The sequence below is a fragment of the Ictidomys tridecemlineatus genome, chromosome 5 (assembly GCF_052094955.1).
Source record: "Ictidomys tridecemlineatus isolate mIctTri1 chromosome 5, mIctTri1.hap1, whole genome shotgun sequence".
NCBI classification, from domain to species: domain Eukaryota; kingdom Metazoa; phylum Chordata; class Mammalia; order Rodentia; family Sciuridae; genus Ictidomys; species Ictidomys tridecemlineatus.
This window is the reverse complement of record NC_135481.1, coordinates 116207841-116215347: the sequence shown is the minus strand read 5'-3', so window position 1 is coordinate 116215347 and position 7507 is coordinate 116207841. Positions and strand designations below refer to the sequence as shown.

General features: G+C 47.3%; 1 long non-coding RNA gene across 1 annotated transcript; it reads right to left on the bottom strand.

The window, feature by feature from the left end:
• Positions 1–2846: 2846 nt before the first annotated feature.
• On the bottom strand, positions 2847–7076 carry LOC120886814 (uncharacterized). The gene is made up of 3 exons (XR_005729927.2): positions 6939–7076; positions 3960–4045; positions 2847–3311 (listed from the first exon to the last, which is right to left on the bottom strand). It is a non-coding gene; the product is annotated as an uncharacterized LOC120886814 (long non-coding RNA).
• Positions 7077–7507: the final 431 nt, after the last annotated feature.

Below are 7507 nucleotides of genomic sequence, written 5' to 3'. Positions count from 1 at the left end.
CACAAACTAGAGAGTCGTGGGCACATCACAGGGGAGTCCGTGGGCTCTGTGCTCACGACTCCAACTTCTATTGAAGGAGGAAGTCATTTTAAAGCAAGAACAGGCTCCTGAAGGCCAAATCAGGCTCTGGCACTTCAGAGGGTTGTGCTGCCAGGTGGGACTTGACGCCCTACTGTGCAGAGAAAGGGTTCCCGGCCTCTCCACAGCAGAAAATGACTACAAGCTGGGTCAGGTCTGTCTCCCATGGAAAGTGAGCGGCTTGGGGAAAAGATGAGAGGGATTTAGGTCAAGCTCTGAAAAACGTCCCTGCCTGGCACACCTTTTTTGACCTGGGCCTATTTTTAGAAATTCCTTTTAATGACAGAATGCAAAACTACAGATTCAGCACAGTACGCTCCCCCGGGTCCCTCCACAGCGTATTTTAAATGGAGTCACCAGCAGAAAGCAGCTCTGTACACTTGGGTTGCGCTGTGTGACCACTGACTGTCCTTTTATGGTAACCACAGTAATAACGACCTCTGTGGCCACCACACTTTACAGTTTGCAGAACGCACTCGCCCACTGACCTGCTTGTCATCACATCAACACCACAGGGAAAGATTAATAAATATCACTTGCACAGATGAGGAAACAGGCAGAGCACCACAGAGGAGTGGCCCAAGGCCACACACGCAGAGGCACTCTCGAGAAGGAGAGCTGCACCAGATGCGTGCGGACGGCTCCTGGGCGGCTCTGGACATCGAGGGCACGAGGACCCCTCAGCATCTGTCAGGAGGCCAGGCCTGGGATGGACCAGCACCAGCCTCTGCCTTTCTGTCTCTCCACAAGACTCTCAGGAGCAATCCCAGCAATTCAGGAGGCTAAGGCAGGAGGGTTGTGAGTTTGAAAACAGCCTGAGCAACATCGCAAGACCCTGTTCTAAAAAAAAAAAAAAGGCCTCTCCAGGAGAAAATAGAATTGATTGGTCTTGAGCCACACCTCACTCCATGTTTGAGAGGGAGGATACTTTGGTGGACAGCTCCTTTCAGAGGAGCCAACATCCAGAGGACTCCCATGGCGCAGCAGTTCCAGGAGGAAGAGACCCAGGAGGCATCAGATACCCACTCCATTCTTCAAAAGCCATATGGAGTTGATTTCTAAATGAACAGAAGCCCATGTCCTTTCCTCTGACCTTCACTCTCTTTCTAGCTCTATTTTCACCTCATCTCTCCATGAGTAACACCTGCCCTCTCTGGGACCCAATTTCCTCATCAACACCACAAAGGCACATTTGTCTGCTAACGTACTGGAGGCTGAGTCCTGCCGAACCAAGGCAGAGACCCAAGTTCAAAAGCCAGATAACAAAAATCTTGGAGAACCCCTCACACCAACCATCTTTCCATCCAAAATGACAAGCCCTGGACCCGAGTCCCCAGTGGCACCTTGGAAAATGTCTGCTGCACTAAAAGATATTCTGCTGTCCACTTTCCTACTATGGGAAGATATTTACAAAGGCTCATGATCCTTCAGACCCTTCTGTGATTTGGCAGCTCCAAAGCCACCTCTCCCCTGCCCCCTGCTCAGGTGACATGAACTCTCCCTCCTGCTGGCTACCTCTGACTCCTGCCCATTGCTGCCCCATCCCATTTCTCACCAGGCTGGGAGCACTTCCTGAGCAGACATGTGTCTTGCTTTCTGTACTCAGTGCCCAGCATGATGCCTGTTGGAGGCAGGTGCTTCTTCTGTGATAACAGGTGAATGAATGGATGAATGGATGGGTGGATGGATGGATAGATGGATGGATAAATCAACTGATATAATATTTCCCAAAATTCACTTGGATAGTTGAGGCCAGCCCTGGACCTGCCACTCTGAAACAAGGCATTCCCAAAAGAGCACCTCCCTTCCCCACACAGCCATTGCCTTGTTACTCTTCAACTCGGGAAATGCACCAACCCAAACAGCCACAGCCAACTGGGCTGGCAGGCGGCACAGCTGTGCTCCGAGAGCGAAGGAGGGTGGGGTCTCTAAGAGTGGGAGAGCTCTATAGGAAACTGAAAAAGGTGTCAGCCAGGAATCCTGGGGGTTCCTGAGCAGCTGGGGACCCCTAAGCAACGGGCCACCAGGGATTGTGTAGAGCAGCTGCAGGGGAAGAGCTGTTTCCTAGGCAGATCATCCCAGAGTGGAGGTCAGAAAAAGGAGCTTTGGGCTTGGGGACATGTGAACTACAGACACAGGCTGTACGTGCGTGGCCACCACTCCTCAGCCCAGGGTACTGGCGCCCAGTAGCCAACAGGCATGTCACTTTTGAAACTTTTTTTTTAATATGACAGAGAGTGTTTGGAGAAATCCCACAAATTCCCCGCCCCTTCCCCCCAAAAAGGATGTGTTTGCTACAACTTGCTCTTGGAAAGGGGAAAAGGAGGGGTGGGGGTGTCTTGTATGGATTCAATGAATTATTTCTTCTCTCATCTCTGTCAAAATAAATGTCAAACATATCCAGATGTGCATTTGTCTATCTTCATGTGTGTTTTTATAAGGAGAACAGGAGACAAGGATTCTTGTCTTAACTTTGAACAAAGAGACGAACTCATACTCAGAATGACTGGCTTTTCCAGTTCCTTCAATCTGGAACAATGCTTTTCCTCCAGATGAATCCTGGCTCTGCAGCCAACCCACAGAACTCCTCCAGACCCAGCTCCTGCTCTATACAGTCAACACCCAGGTCCTTCAGAGCCCTGCTGCACCACGAGTCTTTGATATCAAGGAGAGAGAAAAAAAAACCCCACATGGATGACTGTGCTTCGTCACTTCTCCCAGAGGCACATGTGCACAAATCAAATCAAAATATAAATCATCACACCCAGTTATAAGCCTCATACACGGTTTCTTTTAATAAAATATGCAAATATTTTGCAGTAAATTGATTTCCCAGTTTCATTCTCTTATCTCCATATTTATTATTCATGATTTTTCCTCTCCTCACTTAAAGCATAGGGGGGATAAATTTAGAATGTACAGTTTGCTTGCTTTCTTATAGTTATTATTAGCACAATGTTATACTCCCAGGAATAAAAGATACATGTAAACATTACTTTCAGTCTCAACTGGAGCTAAGAACACATGCAAGAAAGTCTTCATTGATCTAAATCCACACCCTTGAGCTTCCTAGAACACTTTCATATAGGTGCGACTTCGTGAGGGTGATAAGGACGGTTTCAATTGACCGCATGGACAACTTTCCACTCATTAAATACGAACACATTGTGTCTTGACTCAGAATTTGGTGAAAGAAAAAAATCTGCTGAAGACGTTTGCTTGACTAGAGGATCCTGGAAAAAAAGAGTATCGGAGGGACATTCACCGTGTGTCAGATATTAAGTTCCACAACACTATCTCACTGAAAGCGGGGAAATCCAAATGGAAACTGCAGCCATTATTCACACCACTTGAAGGACACACAGATGCCCTCAGACCTACAACGCTGCTGTGTCCTGACAAACCCATCCTAAGCGGAAAATGCATGCATGCACCCACCCTACAGCACACCACGCCTCAGCCCCACGCACATGCAGAGGGCCAGTGGTTTTCCCTCACAATCATGGGCATACAGCAGCTGCGGCTCACTGCTGCTGCCCACCATCACCAAGGGGGACAGAACCACATATCATTAGTACAGGAAAAGATCAAAACTCAAAATTCCAAGTACAATTTCTACTGAGAGTGTATTACTTTCACTTCATTGTAAAGTCAAAAAATTGTAAGTTGAACTAACTACATGGTGAATGGTTTGTGATCTGTAGTGATTCTTCCTAACGCCAACTACCCTCTTCTCTCTTCTGAGCGGCGTCCACCCTCAGGAGCTGGCACACTCTTCTCCACACTCTCCTCTCTTGGAAATGGTGCTCTGGTTGTGACTCTAGATCTATGCCTGCCTTCCCAGGCTGCAGCACCCACAGCTTCCAGGGTGGGTAACTCACCCATCGCTGCCCGTCTAGAAGGCACCATCCTCTGGGTCCAGTCTTTTCTGACTTCCCCCACTGTTTGGGCTCAAGGGCTTTCAGGGCTAAGCAGAGAAAAAGATCTTGTCACAAGGCAATAATAGCACACCATGAGATTTATTTGGGTGATACTCTGACAGGCTTGCTCACAGTATGACACTGTCCAGGGGCCACCAGGTAGAAGGGTGGAGAAGGGCATGGGAACTCCTGGGAAGGGAGGGCTTGGAGGGGGGTCTTGCTGTCTAGGCAACGCTGCTCAGCAGCCCAGGGGGAGTCTCTAAGTCAGAGAGCTTCGAAGGAAACAGCAGCTTAGGGACTTCCTAGCATAGGATTTACCTTACCTATGGCTAGAAGATGGTAGGCACAGTTTCACAGGCATACAAATAAAGCCCACCAACAAATGAATAAAAATTTGCTTATTTGGACTGTTTAAAAAAATGGAGTGTCTTCAAATTGGAATCTGGTGCAGGGGAGGCTTGCGAGTAACTACATGGATATGCCTGGGCTTCTTTCTCTATCGGCAGAACTGCCTCAAAGGAGCAAGGTCAAATGTGCAAGCATTTATTGCCTCTTCTTACATTATATTTGTTCATGTTTCATTGACCCAAACAAATCATAGGGCCCAGACCAGAGTCAATAAGGAGGGGTGCTGTACACAGAACCTGGAGGTATAACCCACCTGCGGCCATTACTGCAATATTCTATCACAAAACCTAGGCTGCAGCCACAAGAAAAATGTTTTACATGGTGTCAGCTTTTGTGTCTGTCAGGAGAAGCCATTTCAGCCTGGACATTCTTCAGGAACTTACTCTTTATCTGGTAAAGAGAGCCCACCCCACAAAGCAGATCCTGACAAAAGGACTTCGGGGTAGTAGACTTCTTGGAAGGCAAGCCCAGGAGGCACAAGAAACTGGAAATGAGATGAGACATGAGAAACCCAATAAGGCAGGGGCTATGGAGTGGGAAGCTGGAGCTCAGTCCTGCTGGGACCTCTGAGAAACCATGTGCACAGGCCACAGACTTCTCCATAAGAGGATGAGGAGGCTGGAGCACTGACCCACCATGGACTGAGCAATTTCTGGTGATGGGGAAATGCTAAGCAGAGAAAAGAGCCTCAGGTACTGAGGCAGGAAGCTGTCCATGAGCTGGGTCCACCAGCTGCAAGTGACCCAGTAGCTGAGGGAGAATGTGAATTGGCACCTGGATATAGAAATCATCTCCAGCACCAAATACAAGTGCAGCTCAGTCCCCCACCCACCCACACACAGCTCAAGAGCAGAGGGAGAGAGGACCAAATGATCTAGGGAATGGTTGACCATCTGTGGGTGTTCTCCTGAGCAGAACAGAGAGAACAAACTAATAGGGTCACCAGCAAGAGAGAATTAGTACAGAAAATAATACAGAGACAAAGACTTTTTTTTTTTTTGCAAATAGAAATAGGGCCCAGTTCCAGAAACTGATCTCCTTCTGCGAATTCTCATTGTGGTACAAAAACTGCCTGGAACTCAGAAAGGCCTCGCCTCTCTCTTGATAAGAATGGAACAGAAAATTGTTGTGATTCTTTGTAGTAGCTACAGTTGGTTATGGAGTTCTGGATAATGATGCTTAAGTCAACTGTATAGATAACTATACATACCGTATTTCATGGAGGCTAAAAAGCACGTTTTTTTCACATTAAAAATTCCTGAAATATGGATGCCTTTTATTGAGAGATAAATTTGGAGAACACAGAATCTCTAAAGGAAAAATATCTGTTAAAATACAGAGCAAACAACTCATAAACAACTTATGAGCTGGACAAAGGAGCCTAAGGAATAGAAAAGGGTCAAATGTAAGAATGCATTCAACAGCCCTTAAATTACTTTTTAAGTACTCTAAGAAGACAGTGAAACAGGAACAAGACCTCAATAGAAAGAGAGTATTAAATTGTCAGTCTAGAGGCTAAAATTTGGTTGGACCATGACCCTCTGACACAATCACTGGATCAATCACCCAACCACCAGAGACACTGATGTGATCTGAAACCTTAATACCAGCCCAGAACTCCAATCAGAAAACACAATCTTGCTCAATATTTCCCAGTCTCAGGGCAAATCCAGCCCCTCTGGATCATACATATCCCATTTAATTATGCACCATAATAAAACTCTGACATTAAGCTCAGGTGGTGCATCTCCCTTCTGATCTACACCCTGCTGAGAGCTGGTATTTTCACCTTTCACTTTCCAAGACAGTTCTTCCTCTCTTCAATAAAGCCTGACTCATAGATTCTTTTCTGCAATGGATTCAAGAGCCTGGAAGTTCTGAGTGAAGGTCTCCTCCAGATGACCTCCAGTACCCTTATGGCGACATTATAACTGGCACAATTTTTTCTTCCTTGGTAATAGATAAACTATGAGTATCCTTTAGTATTTCATATATGGTGACCTATGGAAGCTCTCATTTCAGAGTGTGTGTTCAACAGGCTAGAATAATCTTTCAATGACTATTTAAAGCCCCAAACTAAAGGACTTTTCCAAGTTATTTTTACAGAGATGCCTAAATCAGGTGATCTCCACTTTCCTTTTCCATTCAAGATCTTGAGGCTCCAAGGGGACCCAAGAGGTCTCCAGCCCTCCTTACCAGGGCTTTGGTTTTAAGGCTCTTACTTCTGTTCTGTGTTAGTTGCACATGCTGTTATTATTCAAGAAACTCACTTTTCAAACACAAAAGGACTTACATCAGAAAGATCAAATGCTAAGAAATCTTTAAAAAAAAAAAAAAAAAAAAAGGAGGAACAATGATAGAACCCAAGCAGAAGATCGCCATTAAAACTGAGTTCTAGAATAAACACCAGAACAACTCAGATTAAACAAGCTGGAGGTTCATTTCCATGTCCAGTGAAAGAAGACCAGAGGTGGCAATTCCAGGCTGTAAAGGCAGTTCTAGAGTCATCCAGGCTCCTCCTAGTTTTCTTACCCAACCTCTGGGCGCCTCATTTTCACCCTCGGCGTTATCTCCTAGTCCAAGATGACTGCTGGAGCTTCTGTCACCTCGCCTTCCCAAACCGAAGAGAGAAGAAAGGCTGCTGGACAAGACAGGGCGCCTTCCCCGCCTTTTAAGAAGACCCCACAGAAGCTCCGCCCAGCAACTTCCGCCTGCATCCCATTGGCCAGCACTCTGTCACGTGACTGGCTGAAGGCGCAAGGGAGCCTGGGAATGTGGCATTGGCAGGTTGCGACTTTGCAGCCTAGGGTAGAAGAGGGTTAGAGGGAAGCTGGGTGCCAGCGTGGGGCAGGATAGAAACCCAGTCCGGGATGATTTTCTCGGGCTTACCGAGAGCCTGGGGCCGGGAGTTTCACCAACCCCCGGGGCCATTACGGAACCCCTCAGCGAGGTGCCCTGGCCGCATGCAACGGACCCAGAGGGAGGCCAGGGTCAGGGTTCTGGCCCTATGGACGCAGCGGGCCTCCTTCCACAGCTGCAAGTGAGGACCGTTGGCCCGGTCTCCACGATAGGAGAGCGGCCCGAGGTGGCAAGCGCAAAGC